General features: G+C 39.7%; 1 non-coding gene across 1 annotated transcript; it reads left to right on the top strand.

Moving 5' to 3' along the window:
* Window positions 1–15963: 15963 nt before the first annotated feature.
* LOC130954606 (small nucleolar RNA R71) lies at window positions 15964–16067 on the top strand. Its single transcript, XR_009076363.1, has one exon. It is a non-coding gene; the product is annotated as a small nucleolar RNA R71 (small nucleolar RNA).
* Window positions 16068–18507: the final 2440 nt, after the last annotated feature.

The raw sequence follows: 18507 nt of genomic DNA, 5'->3' as shown, positions 1-18507 counted from the left end.
TTTCTCTTGATTTTACTAAAGAGCTTTTGATCTTCATCCAATTGGGTAACTGTCTCGGAAGAGAAATTGCTCATACTTGGATTTCCTCTTAACCTTGGAAGAGGAATGAGGAAATCATGCTAGAAATGCTCTCTCACATTGGATTAGGTTGGAGGTTGGATGGATATTGTGACATTTAATCCTACCAATACTTTGATCTATGAATGTGTGTGGTATAATCAGTGACCATACTTCATCTCTTTCCATGAGCAATTAAATCAAGGAATTAGAAAATTGTTCAAGCTTAGAGAGATTGGGTTGTCAAGGAATTGGGATCCAATCACCTAAGATTGCCAAGGAGATCAATGAATGCATTGATTGAGGAAGAGATGAGAATGAACTTGATCCGGATGATTGCAATATCTTTTGATCCCAATGTTCATTTTATTTCTTACATTTACTTTTCTTGCCATTTTACTTTTCTACACTTTATTGCTTTCTTTACTTTTATGCCATTTACATTTTCTTGTCACTTATCACTCCAATATGATTTGTCTAACTAGGAAAATCAATTAACCATTGATTGCTTAATCTATTAATCCCTGTGGATTCGACCTCACTCTATTGTGAGTTTTTACTTGACGACAATTCGGTATACTTGTCGAAGGGAAATATGTTGAGAGACAAGTTTCCGTGCATCAAGGAGCTATGCTCATTCTTATGGATTAATATTATTAATTTTCTACTTTAATACATGTATGATTTCATTCTATGATTTATTGTCGTTCTTCATCGTTATGAATCTCGGGTAGAACGAAAGTATGACTCCTTATTCTTCATGAGTTCTTTACGAGTCTTGACCCGGATAGTATTGAGCTACAGCTTGAGAGTACATCACAGGTTCCAACAAGTTATTTGCGCTAATTGGGATATGTGACATGAAATCTCATTAGTCATAGGTAATTGAGGTCCCTGTGGCACTAATGCTAGAATCATAGAGCATTATTCTCCGATCTGGAAGATCCGACCTTGTCTGTGGCGTCTTGAGTAGGATCATCAGAGATTGAATTGCGTGAGCTTCACCTGCTTATAGATTGAACTATCATGGCTGGTGTTTGGTTTGGACAAAGGAGATTAATGACCACTACCCCTGGTTTAATCACTTACATCTTCGCCATTGAATGAATCACTAGTTGTTAAAGTAGTCAGTAAGAAGTATTGATCCGGAAGAATAAGCATCTCTGAGGCCTTAATTGATTTCTTACTATTGTCTCTACGTCAACTCTTTACTGCTTTCTTTATTGTTTTGTTTATGCGCCTACAATAACAACAATCAACTTTCTATTCGCCTAACTAAGATCTGCAGTATAACCACATCTTGCTCAATCTAACAATCCTCGTGGGATTTGACCCTCACTCACCTGAGGTATTACTTAGACGACCCAGTGCACTTGCTGGTTCAGTTGTGTGAGTTTCATTTTTGCACACCAATTAGCTACTAGATATGTCGATCTTGGCAGTTTAACCGACACATGAGCTCACGGCCAGTAGGATAGGCATGCATCATGTGCATTTGTTTGTCATTGCTTATGTGTGCATAATTATTTTGATTTGCTTATTTGGTAATCCTGTTTAACTACTAATTGTATTACTTGTTCTAAGTGTTCTTATTTGTGATTGTTTGGTATGATTGTTTATTTGTGTTTGAATTTCATTAAAAGTATAGAGACTAAGAACAATAAAGATGACCATTGGGAGTGGATGAGACTAGTAGTAGATTAAAGTATTTTTTACCTTAGCAAATTTAACCCTGTATGGATTAGTTAAGATCATAGGCTTGGATTCCTGTGATGTTGGAGATCAGGATTGCCTAGAGGGTTCATATTTCTTTATGTAGTCTTTATTTGGAACTGTTACCCTACTAGAACCTTCGGGTTCTCTCTTGTTGTTATTCCAATGTTCAAATACAGGATGCAACGCACCTTGTTGAGAGTATGGAATTTCATGTGATGAATGATTCTCCTAGTTCAGTATGTTGATTCTTGAACACATCTACTTATGAGTCTTGGTCGTGACCCTAAGCATCTTGTTTTCCAGTATTACCACCGGATACATAAATGCCACAGACACATAACTGGGTGAACCTTTTCAGATTGTGACTCAGCTTTGCTAGAGTTCCCAGTTAGAGGTGTCCAGAGTTCTTAAGCACAGTCTTTTTTGCTTTGGATCACGACTTTAACCACTCAGTCTCAAGCTTTTCACTTGGACCTTCATGACATAAGCACATGGTTAGGGACAGCTTGATTTAGCCACTTAGGCCAGGATTTTATTCCTTTGGGCCCTCGTATCCATTAATGCTCAAAGCCTTGGATCTTTCTTACCCTTGCCTTTTGGTTTAAAGGGCTACTGGCTTTTTCTGCTTACTTTTTCTTTTCTTTTTTTTCGCCACTTTTTTTTCACAAGCTTTTTATTTTTTTCACTGCTTTTTCTTGCTTCAAGAATCAATTTTATGATTTTTCAGATCATCAATAACATTTCTCTTTGTTCATTATTCTTTTAAGAGCCAACAATTTTAACATTCATAAACTTCACTATAAAAAATATGCACTGTTTAAGCATTCATTCAGAAAACAAAAAGTATTACCACCACATCAAAATAATTAAACTAATTTTAAGATAAAATTCAAAATTCATGTCCTTCTTGTTCTTTTGTAATTAAGAACATTTTTCATTTAAGAATAGTGAAGGATTCATAGGACATTCATAGCTTCAAGGCATAGACACTAGACACTAATGATCATGTTATAAAGGCACAAACATAGACAAAACATAAAGCATAGGAAACCAAAAAATAGAAAATTAAGAACAAGAAAATTAAAGAACGGATCCACCTTAGTGATGGCGACTAGTTCTTCCTCTTGAAGATCCTATGGAGTGCTTAAGCTCCTCAATATCTCTTCCTTGCCTTTGTTGCTCCTCCCTCATGGCTCTTTGGTCCTCTCTTATTTCATGGAGGATAATGGAGTGCTCTTGGTGCTCCACCCTTAGTTGCTCCATATTGGAACTCAAATCCCCTAAAGAGGTGTTGAGTTGCTCCCAATAGTTGTGTGGAGGAAAATGCATCCCTTAAGTCATCTCAGGGAATTCTTGATGAGGGACTTTCTCATGCTCTTGTTGAAGTCCATGAGTGGGATCTCTTGTTTGCTCCATCCTCTTTTTAGTGATGGGCTTGTCCTCTTCAATGAGGATATCTTCCTCTATGACAATTCCGGCTAAATTGCATAGGTGACAAATGAGATGAAGAAAGGCTAATCTTGCCAAAGTGGAGGGCTTGTCAGCCACCTTGTATAGTTCTAGAGGTATAATCTCAGGAACTTCTACTTCCTCTCCAATCATGATACTATGAATCATGATAGCCTGATCCACAGTTACTTTGGATCTGTTGCTAGTAGGAATGATAGAGCGTTGGATGAACTCCAACCATCCTCTAGCCACAGGCTTAAGGTCCGGCCTTCTCAGTTAAACCGGCTTGCCTTTGGAGTATCTCTTCCATTAAGCTCCTTCCACACAGATGTCCTTGAAGACTTGGTCCAACCTTTGATCAAAGTTGACTCTTCTAGTGAAAGAATGAGAATCTCCACTCATGATTGGCAAGTTGAACGCCAATATCACATTATCTGGACTAAAATGTAAGTATTTCCCACGGACCATTGTGAGCCAATTCTTCGGGTCTGGGTTCATACTTTGATCATGGTTCTTAGTGATCCATGTATTAGCATAGAACTCTTAAACCATTAAGATTCTGACTTGTTGAATGGGATTGGTGAGAGCTTGGTGCACAAAATTGTGATCATCAATGGCGCCATCAACATGGTACGCTCAATTGCAATCTCAACTCTTTATCACAACTTCGCACAACTAACCAGCAAGTGCACTGGGTCGTCCAAGTAATAAACCTTACGCGAGTAAGGGTCGATCCCACGGAGATTGTTGGTATGAAGCAAGCTATGGTCATCTTGTAAATCTCAGTCAGGCAGATTCAAATGGTTATGAATGATTTATGAATAAAGCATAAAGATAGAGATACTTATGTAATTCATTGGTGAGAATTTCAGATAAGCGTATGGAGATGCTTTGTCCCTTCCGTCTCTCTGCTTTCCTACTGTCTTCATCCAATCCTTCTTACTCCTTTCCATGGCAAGCTGTATGTTGGGCATCACCATTGTCAGCGGCTACAGTCCCGTCCTCTCAGTGAAAATGTTCAACGCGCTCTGTCACAGCACGGCTAATCATCTGTCGATTCTCAATCAGGTTGGAATAGAATCCAGTGATTCTTTTGCGTCTGTCACTAACGCCCAGCCTTCAGGAGTTTGAAGCTCGTCACAGTCATTCAATCCTTGAATCCTACTCAGAATACCACAGACAAGGTTTAGACCTTTCGGATTCTCTTGAATGCCGCCATCAATTCTAGCTTATACCACGAAGATTCCGATTAAGGGATCCAAGAGATATCCACTCAATCTAAGGTAGAACGGAGGTGGTTGTCAGGCACACGTTCATAGGTGAGAATGATGATGAGTGTCACGAATCATCACATTCATCAAGTTGAGGAACAAGTGATATCTTAGAACAAGAATAAGCTGAATTGAATAGAAGAACAATAGTAATTGCATTAATAGTCGAGGTACAGCAGAGCTCCACACCTTAATCTATGGTGTGTAGAAACTCCACCGTTGAAAATACATAAGAACAAGGTCTAGGCATGGCCGTGAGGCCAGCCCCCAATGATCTAAGAACTAGACGTCCAAAGATGATCCTAAGATCTAAAGTGATCAAAAGATTCAAAGATCTAAAGATGATCAAAGATCCAAAGATAAAAATACAATAGCAAAAGGTCCTATTTGTAGAGAACTAGTAGCCTAGGGTTTACAGAAATGAGTAAATGACATAAAAATCCACTTCCGGGCCCACTTGGTATGTGTTTGGGCTGAGCATTGATGCTTTCATGTGTAGAGACTTTTCTTGGAGTTAAACGCCAGCTTTTGTGCCAGTTTGGGCGTTTAACTCCCATTCTTGTGCCAGTTCCGGCGTTTAACGCCGGGCAGTTTTGAGCTGCTTTGGAACGCCAGTTTGGGCCATTAAATCTCGGGCAAAGTACGAACTATTATACATTGCTGGAAAGCCCAGGATGTCTACTTTCCAACGCAGTTGAGAGCGCGCCAATTGGGCTTCTGTAGCTCCAGAAAATCCACTTCGAGTGCAGGAAGGTCAGAATCTAACAGCATCTGCAGTCCTTTTCAGCCTCTGAATCAGATTTTTGCTCAGGTCCCTCAATTTCAGCCAGAAAATACCTAAAATCACAGAAAAACACACAAACTCATAGTAAAGTCAAAAAAAGTGAATTTTAACTAAAAACTAATAAAAATATAATAAAAACCAACTAAAACATACTAAAAACATACTAAAAACAATGCCAAAAAGCGTATAAATTATCCGCTCATCACAACACCAAACTTAAATTGTTGCTTGTCCCTAAGTAACAGAAAATCAAATAAGATAAAAAGAAGAGAATATACAATGAATTCCAAAAACATCTATGAAGATCAGTATTAATTAGATGAGCGGGGCTTTTAGCTTTTTACCTCTGAACAGTTTTGGCATCTCACTCTATCCTTTGAAGTTCAGAATGATTGGCTTCTATAGGAACTCAGAATCCAGATAGTGTTATTGATTCTCCTAGTTAAGTATGATGATTCTTGAACACAGCTACTTTATGAGTCTTGGCCGTGGCCCAAAGCACTCTGTCTTCCAGTATTATCACCGGATACATACATGCCACAGACACATAACTGGGTGAACCTTTTTCAGATTGTGACTCAGCTTTGCTAGAGTCCCCAATTAGAGGTGTCTAGGGTTCTTAAGCACACTCTTTTTGCCTTGGATCACAACTTCATTATTTTTTTCTTTCTTCTTTTTTTTTTCTTTTCTTTTTTTTTTTCATTTTTCTCCCCTTTTTTCTTTTTTTTTGTATTCACTGCTTTTTCTTGCTTCAAGAATCATTTTTATGATTTTTCAGATCCTCAATAACATGTCTCCTTTTTCATCATTCTTTCAAGAGCCAACATTCATGAACAACAAATTCAAAAGACTTATGCACTGTTCAAGCATACATTCAGAAATCAAAAGTATTGCCACCACATCAAAATAATTAATCTGTTATAAAATTCAAAATTCATGCAATTCTTCTCTTTTTCAATTAAGAACATTTTTCATTTAAGAAAGGTGATGGATTCATAGGACATTCATAACTTTAAGGCATAGACACTAAGACACTAATGATCATAAGACACAAACATAGATAAACATAAGCATGATTTTTCGAAAAACAGAAAAATAAAGAACAAGGAGATTAAAGAACGGGTCCACCTTAGTGATGACGGCTTGTTCTTCCTCTTGAAGATCTTATGGAGTGCTTGAGCTCCTCAATGTCTCTTCCTTGTCTTTGTTGCTCCTCTCTCATGATTCTTTGATCTTCTCTTATTTCATGGAGGAGGATGGAATGTTCTTGGTGCTCCATTCTTAGTTGTCGCATGTTGGAACTCAATTCTCCTAGGGAGGTGTTGATTTGCTCCCAATAGTTTTGTGGAGGAAAGTGCATCCCTTGAGGCATCTCAGGGATTTCATGATGAGTGGGATCTCTTGTTTGCTCCATCCTTCCACACAGATATCCATGAGGACTTGGTCCAACCTTTGATTAAAGTTGACCTTTTTTTGAGTTTGAAAAGGGTCCTCGGGGATCACCTTCTTCATGGCCACAACTTCATATAAGTGGTCTTGATGCACCCTTGAGATGAATCTCTCCATCTCCCATGACTCGAAGGTGGAAGCTTTTGCCTTCCCTTTCCTCTTTCTAGAGGTTTCTCCGGCCTTAGATGCCATAAATGGTTATGGAAAAACAAAAAGCAATGCTTTTACCACACCAAACTTAGAAGGTTTGCTCGTCCTCGAGCAAAAGAAGAAAGAAGAGAGTAGAAGAAGAAGAAATGGAGGAGATGGAGGGGGCTTTGTGGTTCGGCCAAGTGGGAGAAGTGGTGTTTAGGTAGTGTGAAAATGAGGTGGTGAAGATGGGTTTATATAGGGGTGGAGAGAGGGGTAGGGTTCGGTCATGTATGGGTGGGTTTGGGAGGGAAAGTGGTTTGAATTTGAATGGTGACGTAGGTGGGGTTTTATGAAGGATTGATGTGAGTGGTAAAGAGAATGGTAGGATTTGATAGGTGAGGGGTTTTTGGGGAAGAGGTGTTGAGTTGATTGGTGAATGGGTGAAGAAGAGAGAAAGTGGTGGGGTAAGTGGGGATCCTGTGGGGTCCACAGATCCTGAAGTGTCAAGGATAGTTCATCCCTGTACCAAGTGGCGAGCAAAAATGCTCTTTATGCCAATTCTGGCGTTAAACACCGGGCTGGTGCCCATTTCTGGCGTTTAACGCCAGCTTCTTACCCTTTCCTGGCGTTTAACGCCAGTTTGGTGCCCCTTTCTGGTGTTAAACGCCCAGAATGGTGCCAGATTGGGCATTAAACGCCCATTTGCTGCCCTTACTGGCGTATAAACGCCAGCAAGGTTTTCCTCCAAGATGTGCTATTTTTCTTTCTGTTTTTCATTCTGTTTTTGCTTTTTCAATTGATTTTGTGACTTTCCATGATCATCAACCTACAGAAAACATAAAATAACAAATGAAAATAGATAAATATAACATTGGGTTGCCTCCCAACAAGCGCTTCTTTAATGTCAGTTGCTTGACAGTGGGCTCTCATGGAGCCTTACAGATACTCAGAGCAATGTTGGAACCTCCCAACACCAAACTTAGAGTTTGACTGTGGGGGCTCTATTTGGCTCTGTTTTGAGAGAAGCTCTTCATACTTCTTCTCCATGGTAACAGAGGGATATCCTTGAGCCTTAAACACAATGGATTCTTCATTCACTTGAATGATCAATTCCCCTCTGTCAACATCAATCACAGCCTTTGCTGTGGCTAGGAAGGGTCTGCCAAGGATGATGGATTCATACATGCACTTCCCAGTCTCTAGGACTATAAAATCAGCAGGGATGTAATGGTTTTCAATCTTTACTAGAACATCCTCTACAAGTCCATAAGCCTGTTTTCTTGAATTGTCTGCTATCTCTAGTGAGATTCTTGCAGCTTGTACCTCAAAGATCCCTAGCTTCTCCATTACAGAAAGAGGCATGAGGTTTATACTTGACCCTAAGTCACACAGAGCCTTCTTAAAGGTCATGGTGCCTATGGTACAAGGTATTGAAAACTTTCTAGGATCCTGTCTCTTTTGAGGTAATCTCTGCCTAATCAACTTATCTAGTTCTTTGGTGAGCAAAGGAGGTTCGTTCTCCCAAGTCTCATTACCAAATAACTTGTCATTTAGCTTCATGATTGCTCTAAGGTACTTAGCAACTTGCTCTTCAGTGACATTTTCGTCCTCTTCAGAGGAAGAATACTCATCAGAGCTCATGAATGGCAGAAGTAAATCCAATGAAATCTCTATGGTCTCATTATGAGCCTCAGATTCCCATGGTTCCTCATTAGGGAACTCATTGGAGGCCAGTGGACGTCCATTGAGGTCTTCCTCAGTGGCGATCACTGCCTCTTCCTCCTCTCCAAGTTCGGCCATGTGGGTCATGTTAATGGCCTTGCATTCTCCTTTTGGATTCTCTTCTGTATTGCTTGGAAGAGTACTAGGAGGGAGTTCAGTAATTTTCTTGCTCAGCTGTCCCACTTGTGCCTCCAAATTCCTAATGGAGGACCTTGTTTCAGTCATGAAACTTTGAGTGGTTTTGATTAGATCAGAGACCATGGTTGCTAAGTCAGAGTGGCTCTGCTTAGAATTCTCTGTCTGTTGCTGAGAAGATGATGGAAAAGGATTGCCATTGCTAAACCTGTTTCTTCCACCATTATTGTTGTTGAAACCTTGTTAATGTCTCTGTTGATCCTTCCATGAGAGATTTGGATAATTTCTCCATGAAGGATTATAGGAGTTTCCATAGGGTTCTTTCATGTAATTCACCTCTTCCATTGAAGGGTTCTCAGGATCATAAGCTTCTTCTTCAGATGAAGCGTCCTTAGTACTGCCTGGTGCAGCTTGCATTCCAGACAGACTTTGAGAAATCATATTGACTTGCTGAGTCAATATTTTGTTCTGAGCCAATATGGCATTCAGAGTATCAATCTCAAGACTCCTTTCTTCTGATTCGTCTCATTGTTCACAGGATTCCTTTCAGAAGTGTACATGAATTGGTTATTTGCAACCATTTCAATGAGTTCTTGAGCTTCTGTAGACGTCTTCTTTAGATGAAGAGATCCTCCAGCAGAGCTATCCAATGACATCTTGGACAGTTCAGACAGACCATCATAGAAGATACCTATGATGCTCCATTCAGAAAGCATGTCAGAGGGACACTTTCTGATCAATTGTTTGTATCTTTTCCAAGCTTCGTAGAGGGATTCACCTTCCTTCTGTCTGAAGGTTTGGACTTCCACTCTAAGCTTACTCAATTTTTAAGGTGGACGAACTTTGCCAAGAAGGCATTGACTAGCTTTTTCCCAAGAGTTCAGGCTTTCTTTAGGTTGTGAGCCCAACCATATCCTAGCTCTGTCCCTTACAGCAAAAGGGAATAGCATAAGTCTGTAGACCTCAGGGTCAACCCCATTAGTCTTGACAGTGTCAAAGATTTGCAAGAATTCAGCTAAAAACTGATGAGGATCTTCCAATGGAAGTCCATGGAACTTGCAATTCTGTTGCATTAGAGAAACTAATTGAGGCTTAAGCTCAAAGTTGTTTGCTCCAATGGCAGGGATAGAGATGCTTCTCCCATAGAAGTCGGGAGTAGGTGCAGTAAAGTCACCTAGCACCTTCCTTGCGTTGTTGGCATTATTGTTGTTTTCGGCTGCCATGGATTCTTCTTCTTTGAAGATTTCTGTTAGGTCCTCTACAGAGAGTTGTGCTTTAGCTTCTCTTAGCTTTCGCTTCAAGGTCCTTTCAGGTTCAGGGTCAGCCTCAACAAGAATGCTTTTGTCTTTGCTCCTGCTCATATAAAAGAGAAGAGAACAAGAAAATATGGAATCCTCTATGTCACAGTATAGAGATTCCTTGAGGTGTCAGAGGAAAGAAAAATATAAGGAAGAGGTAGAAAATTTGAACTTATCAAGGAAAGATAGAGTTCGAATTGTGCATTGAGGAGTAGTGTTAGTCCATAAATAGAAGGATGTGAGAAGAGGGGAAGAAATTTTCGAAAATAAATTAAAAAGATTTAAAAACATTTTGAAAAATACTAATTGATTTTCGAAAACTAAGAGTGGAAAAGAAATCAAGAGATTTTTGAAAAAGATTTTGAAATTAGAAATCAAAAAGACATGATTGAACACTATTTTAAAAAAGATGTGATTAAGAAGATATGATTGAAAAGTTATGCTTTTTAAAAAGATATGATTGAAAAGATATGATTTGAAAAAGATTTGATTTTGAAAAATTTTGAAAACTTGAAAAAAATTTGAATTAAAAACAAAATCTTCCTTCTTGTGCCATCCTGGCGTTAAACGCCCAGAATGGTATACATTCTGGCGTTTAATGCCCAAAACTTTACCCTTTTGGGCGTTAAACGCCCAGCCAGGCACCCTGACTGGCGTTTAAACGCCAGTTTTCCTTCCTCACTAGGTGTTTTGAACGCCCAGCCTTTTCTGTGTAATTCTTCTGCTGTATGTTCTGAATCTTCAATTCTCTGTATTATTGACTTGAAAAGGCACAAATTAAATTTTTTTTTGGATTTTTAATGATGAGGAATAATCAAAATGCAACTAAAATCAAATAACAATGCATGCAAGACACCAAACTTAGAAGTTTCTATACTACTGACACTAACAATATGAGAATGCATATGAGAAACAACAAAACACTCAAGACAAAAGAATTTAAAGATCAGAACAAGGAAATCGTCAAGAACAACTTGAAGATCAATGAAGACACATGAATGAATTCAAAGAATGCAAGAAAAATAGAAACATGCAGTTGACACCATACTTAAAATGAGACACTAGACTCAACAAGAAACATAAAATATTTTTGGTTTTTATGATTTTATAATTTTTTTTGGTTTTTTTTTTTTTTTGAAAATTGAGTGAAAAAGAAAATAAGGATATCAAAATTTTTAATGAGAATTCCAGGAATCATGCAATGTTAGTCTAAAGCTTCAGTCTAAAGAAATTAGACATGGCTAGCCAAGCTTCAGCAGGACATTACATTCAAGAGCTAAATTGATGAGAATCAATCAGCTTTGGTGATGATAACAACATCACCTTGAAACACTAGAATTCATTCTTAAGAACTCTGAAGAAAGATACCTAATCTAAGCAACAAGATGAACCGTCAGTTGTCCAAACTCAAACAATCCCTGGCAATGGCGCCAAAAACTTGGTGCACGACATTGTGATCATCAATGGCGCCATCAACATGGTACGCTCAATTGCAATCTCAACTCTTTATCACAACTTCGCACAACTAACCAGCAAGTGCACTGGGTCGTCCAAGTAATAAACCTTACGCGAGTAAGGGTCGATCCCACGAAGATTGTTGGTATGAAGCAAGCTATGGTCATCTTGTAAATCTCAGTCTGGCAGATTCAAATGGTTATGAATGATTTATGAATAAAGCATAAAGATAGAGATACTTATGTAATTCATTGGTGAGATTTTCAGATAAGCGTATGGAGATGCTTTGTCCCTTCCGTCTCTCTGCTTTCCTACTGTCTTCATCCAATCCTTCTTACTCCTTTCCATGGCAAGCTGTATGTTGGGCATCACCGTTGTCAGCGGCTACAGTCCCGTCCCCTTAGTGAAAATGTTCAACGCGCTCTGTTACAGCACGGCTAATCATCTGTCGGTTCTCAATCAGGTTGGAATAGAATCCAGTGATTCTTTTGCGTCTGTCACTAACGCCCAGCCTTCAGGAGTTTGAAGCTCGTCACAGTCATTCAATCCTTGAATCCTACTCAGATTACCACAGACAAGGTTTAGACCTTCCGGATTCTCTTGAATGCCGCCATCAATTCTAGCTTATACCACGAAGATTCTGATTAAGGGATCCAAGAGATATCCACTCAATCTAAGGTAGAACGGAGGTGGTTGTCAGGCACACGTTCATAGGTGAGAATGATGATGAGTGTCACGGATCATCACATTCATCAAGTTGAGGAAAAAGTGATATCTTAGAACAAGAATAAGCTGAATTGAATAGAAGAACAATAGTAATTGCATTAATATTGAGGTACAGCAGAGCTGCACACCTTAATCTATGGTGTGTAGAAACTCCACCGTTGAAAATACATAAGAACAAGGTCTAGGAATTGCCGTGAGACCAGCCCCCAATGATCTAAGAACTAGACATCCAAAGATGATCCTAAGATCTAAAGTGATCAAAAGATTCAAAGATCTAAAGATGATCAAAGATCCAAAGATAAAAATACAATAGCAAAAGGTCTTATTTGTAGAGAACTAGTAGCCTAGGGTTTACAGAAATGAGTAAATGACATAAAAATCCACTTCCGGGCCCACTTGGTGTGTGCTTGGGCTGAGCATTGATGCTTTCATGTGTAGAGACTTTTCTTGGAGTTAAACTCCAGCTTTTGTGCCAGTTTGGGCGTTTAACTCCCATTCTTGTGCCAGTTCCGGCGTTTAACGCCGGGCAGTTTTGAGCTGATTTAGAACGCCGATTTGGGCCATTAAATCTCGGGTAAAGTATGGACTATCATACATTGCTGGAAAGCCCAGGATGTCTACTTTCCAACGCAATTGAGAGCGCGCCAATTGAGCTTCTGTAGCTCCAGAAAATTTACTTCGAGTGCATGGAGGTCAGAATCCGACAACATCTGCAGTCCTTTTCAGCCTCTGAATCAGATTTTTGCTCAGGTCCCTCAATTTCAGCCAGAAAATACCTGAAATCACAGAAAAACACACAAACTCATAGTAAAGTCCAGAAAAGTGAATTTTAACTAAAAACTAATAAAAATATAATAAAAACTAACTAAAACATACTAAAAACATACTAAAAACAATGCCAAAAAGCGTATAAATTATCCGCTCATCAGAGCTTCCCATCCTCTTCTCCTAATCTCATGTCGGATCTCCAGATTTTCACTCCTTTTGAGCTTGAAGGGGACCTCGGGGATCACCTTTTTCTTGGCCACAACTTTATAGAAGTGGTCTTAATGGACCTTTGAGAGGAATCTCTCCATCTCCCATGACTTGGAGGTGGAAGCAATTGCCTTCCCTTTCCTCTTTCTAGAGGTTTCTCCAATCTTAGGTGCCATTAATGGTTATGGAAAAATATAATGTAGCACTTTTTCCACATCAAACTTAAAAGGTTTGCTCATCCTCGAGCAAAAGAAGAAAGAGGAAAGTAGAAGAAGAAGAGAAGTGGGAGATGGAGGCTTGAGAGGGTTCGGCCAAGGGGGGTTTTGAGTGTATGTGATGTGTGAAAATGAAGGAGGAAGGAGGGGTATTTATAGGGTAAGAGAGGGAGTTGGTTCGTGTGAGAAGGGGTAGGTTTGGGAGGGAAATGGTTTGAATTTGAGTAGGTGGGGGTAGGTGGGTTGTATGATGGGTGTTTGGGAATTAAGGGATGGATTTGAGTGGTGAAGAGAATATGGGTAGAGTGTTATAGAGAGGTGTGAAGAGGAGAGAGAGTTAGGTGGGGTAGGTGGGGATCATGTGGGGTCCACAGATCCTAAGGTGTCAAGAATTTTTCATCCCTGCACCTCATTGGCATTAAAACGCCCTCTATGTGGCATTTCTGGCATTTAAACGCCAGTCTGCTGCCCTTTTCTAGTATTTAAACACCAGTCTATTGCCCTATTTTGGCTTTTAAATGCCAGTCTGCATGCCAGTTCTGGCGTTTAACGCCCAGAATGGTGCCAGAGGGGCGTTTAAACGCCCATTTTTCTTCCTTTACTGGTGTTTAAACGCCAGTTTGCCTGTCAGTTCTGGCGTTTAATGCCCAGAATGGTGCCAGGCTGGGTGTTTAAACGCCCATTTTGGTATCCTTACTGGCGTTTAAATGCCAGTAGGCTCGTCCTCCAAGGTGTGCTATTTTTTATGCTATTTTTTATTTTACTTTAATTTTTGCAGTTGTTTTTGTGACTCCACATGATCATCATCCTAAGAAAACATAAAATAACAATGGAAAATAGAATGAAAGAGTAATTAATATAGATAAATAAAATTGGGTTGCCTCCCAATAAGCACTTCTTTAATGTCAATAGCTTGACATGAAGCTCTTAAAGAGCTTTACATATGCTCAGAGCATAATTGTGGCCTCCCAACACCAAACTTAGAAGTTGGATGTGGGGGCTTTGCTTGACTCTGCATGGAGAGAGTTGGATGAAGCTGTTCGTGCTTCTTCTCCATGTTTACAGAGGAAGATCCTTGAGCCTTAAACAAAAGGTAGTCCTCATTCAACTGAAGGACTAACTCTCCTCTGTCCACATCAATTACAGCCTTTGACGTGGCTAGGAAAGGTCTTCTAAGGATGATGGATTCATCTTCATCCTTTCCAGTGTCTAGGATTATGAAGTCAGCAGGGATGTAAAGGCCTTCAACCTTCACTAAGATATCCTCTACAAGTCCATAAGCCTGTTTCTTTGATTTGTCTGCCATCTCTAGTGAGATTCTTGCAGCTTGTACCTCAAAGATCCCTAGTTTCTCTATTACAGAGATTGGCATGAGGTTTACACTTGACCCCAGGTCACACAGAGCCTTCTCAAAGGTCATGGTGCCAATAGTGCAAGGTATTAAGAACCTTCCGAGATCCGATTTCTTTTGAGGTATCTTCAGCTGAACAAAGGCATTTAGTTCATTAATGAGCAATGGAGGTTCATCCTCCCAAGTCTCATTACCAAATAACTTGGCATTTAGCTTCATGATTGCTCCTAAATACTAAGTAACTTGCTCTTCAGTGATAACTTCATCTTCTTCAGAGGAAGAATACTCATCAGAGCTCATGAATGGTAATAAAAAGTTCAGTGGAATCTCTATGGTCTCTAGATGAGCCTTAGATTCCCTTGGTTCCCCATGAGGGTTTTCTCTAGTGGTTAGTGGACGTCCCATGAGGTCTTCCTCACTAGGAATCACTGCCTTTCCCTCCTTTACAGGTTCGACCATGTTGGACGTGTAGATGGCCTTGCACTCTTTTTTTGGATTCTCTTTTGTGTTGCTTGGGAGAGTACTAGGAGGAGTTTCAGTAACTCTTTTACTTAGCTGACCCACTTGTGCCTCCAAATTTCTTATGGAGGACCGTGCCTCAGTCATGAAACTGAGAGTGGTCTTAGATATATCAGAGACTATGTTTGCTAATCCAGAGAGGCTCTGCTCAGAATTCTCTGTCTGTTACTGAGAAGATGATGGAAAAGGTTTGCTATTACCAAGCCTATTTCTCCCACCATTATTGTTATTGAAGCCTTGTTGAGGCCTCTGTTGATCTTTCCATGAGAAATTTGGATGATTTCTCCATGAAGGATTATAGGTGTTCCCATAGGATTCTCCCATGTAATTCACTTCTTCCATTGTAGGATTCTCAGGGTCATAAGCTTTTCCTTCAGAGGAGGCTTCTTTAGCACTACCGGATGCAGCTTGCAATCTAGTCAGATTCTGAGAAATCATATTGACTTGCTGAGTCAATATTTTGTTCTGAGGCAATATGGCATTCAGAGTATCAATCTCAAGAACTCCTTTCTTCTGAGTCATCCCATTATTCACAGGATTTTTTTCAGAAGTGTACATGAACTGGTTATTTGCAACCATCTCAATAAGTTCCTGGGCTTCTGCAGGCATTTTCAGATGAAGGGATCCACCAGCAGAATGATCTAGTGACATCTTTGACATTTAAGACAGGCCATCATAGAATATACATATGATGCTCCATTCTGGAAACATGTCAGAAGGACACCTTTTGGTTAATTGCTTGTATCTTTCCCAAGCTTCATAGAGGGATTCACCTTCCTTCTGTCTGAAGGTCTGGACATCTACTCTGAGCTTACTCATCTTTTGAGGTGGAAAGAATTTGGTCAAGAAAGCATTGACCAGCTTGTCCCAAGTGTTTAGGCTTTCTCTAGGTTTGTGAGTCCAACCATGTTCTAGCTCTATCTCTTACAGCAAAGGGGAAAAGCATAAGTCTATAGACCTTGGAATTAACCCCAATGGTCTTAACAATATCACAGATCTACAAGAATTTAGATAAGAACTGATGAGGATCTTCTGATGGAAGTCTATGAAACTTGCAGTTCTGCTGCATTAGAGAAACTAATTGAGGCTTAAGCTCAAAGTTGTTTGCTCCAATGGTAGGAATTGAGATGCTTCTTCCATAGAAGTTGGAAGTTGGTGCAGCATAGTCACCAAACATCTTCCTTGCATCTCTGGCATTGTTGTTATTTTCGGATGCCATGTCTTCTTCTTTTTCGAAAATTTCTGTCAGATCCTCTCCAGAGAGTTGTGCTTTAACTTCTCTTAGCTTCCTCTTTAGAGTCCTTTTAGGTTCAGGATCGTCTTCAACAAGAATATCTTTATCCTTGTTCCTGCTAATGTGAAAAAGAAGAGAACAAAAAAGAAGAGGAATCCTCTATGTCACAGTATAGAGATTCCTTTATGTGAGTAGAAGAAGAGAATAAGAGAAGAAGAGAAAATAAAGAGAATTCGAACACATAGAGGGAGAGAGGGTTCGATTTTTAAGAAGGAGAGAAGTGTTAGTAAATAAATAAATAAATAGAAAGAGATGAGAGAGAGGGAATTCGAATATAAAAAATATTTTTTGTTTTTATTTTAAATATTAGTTAGTATTCAAAAATTAAGAAAGGAATAAAATAAAATTAGAGTTTAAAATAATTAGTTAATTAAAAAGATTATTCAAAAAGTTGTTAGTGGTTTTCGAAGATTGGAGAGAGAAAAGTAGTTAGGTGGTTCTGAAAAAGATAAGAATTAGTAAACTTTTTAAAATCAAACAAAAAGTCAAATGGTTAATTGAAAAAGATTTGAAAATAAATTTTGAAAAGATAAGAAGTTAGAAAAAGATTTTAAAATTAAGTTTTGAAAAGATATGATTGAAATCTTGTAAGACCCAGAACTTTTGAAAAGTCTTATTATGATCAAGTCTCAAATCATATAGTTATTCATAGCCTTAATTTCAGAAATTATTTTATTAAAGGTAATTAAGGCAAGTTTTGATTTATTGAATTTGAAATAAGTTTTAGTTATTATCCAATTTTATAATTATTGGATTATTTTCTATATTTGAATTATAAAGTTGATAGTTATGAAATAATAAGGATTTTGTATGATTTGGATTAAATAATTAATATTTTAAATATTAATACGTTACTTTGGAAAATAAAGGGTTTAATTATATTATTTCTAATTATTTTGATTTGGGCATTTTACGAAAAATAATTTGTATGATTGATGAGCAAATAGTATTTTTATACACTATTATTGTTGGATTAGAACTCATTTCTAATTACTATATTATCCCTATTTTTAAGTGAAATTACTAAAATGCCCCTAACCCTAATCTTTGAAAATAAAATCCTAACCCTAAAAGCCCTAACCCATTACCGTTTCCCATCAGAAGCTGCAGTAGCAGCCGCAAGCCCCTTTCTTTCCCCAAAAACTGCAGCAAACACACACCAAAACCCTTCAATGGAAACTGAACAGAGAGTGAGAGGCTGGGTTGCGATTGGGGAGAAGAGGAGAGGAAAGAGACCTGCACCGGCGTGCTGGTCTCACCGCCGCCATCGCGCCGTTGTCAGACTGAGGAGGGGGAAGAGCGCTGCGCCACACTGCCTCACCACCGTCGCGCGAGTAGCTTCCATGGCCACCGTTGTCAAGCTCGCAGGTGGAAGAAGCAAAGATGACGCGAGGAGAAGAGGGAGTCATCACGCTCTGCCGCCGCGAGCCCCGTCGCACCCTGCGCCGCCGAGGGTTCCGTCCTTGTCAGAGCCGTCGCCCTCACTACGCCCTCGCCGATCTGCCGCCGTTGGGGTCTCGCACAGGGGAAACTCGAGAGGAAGTCGTCGTGGAGCCCGCTGTCGCCGCCACTGTAACCGCACCGTCGCCTGAGATGAACTCGACGGGAGAGACGGGGAAAACCACCTGCGACGCCACCGGAGCTCTCTTTTCAGTCAGAAACTGCCACCGTCCAACCAGCTGCTGAAGTGGTTGTCGCCCATTGTGAATGGCTGCGGGAGAAGCTGTTGTGGCCGCCGGAACCACACCGGAGTTTCTGCCCGTTTCTGTCACCGGAGAACCTCGCTACCGTCGCCGGAAAACTCTTCCGGTAAGGGTTTTATTTGAGGTTTCTGTCTTTTTTTGAATTCCGAGGTTACTATAGTCACTGCCTGTTGGTTTCAGTCATCGTGATTGGAATTCGTCGCCGCTGCCGCTTGAGGTGGCTGCCGGATTGCCGCCAAGCCGGTGCGGTGATCGC

The sequence above is a fragment of the Arachis stenosperma genome, chromosome 1, assembly GCF_014773155.1.
Source record: "Arachis stenosperma cultivar V10309 chromosome 1, arast.V10309.gnm1.PFL2, whole genome shotgun sequence".
NCBI lineage: Eukaryota > Viridiplantae > Streptophyta > Magnoliopsida > Fabales > Fabaceae > Arachis > Arachis stenosperma.
Note: the sequence above shows the minus strand (reverse complement) of the source record. Positions and strands in the feature narration are given on the sequence as shown.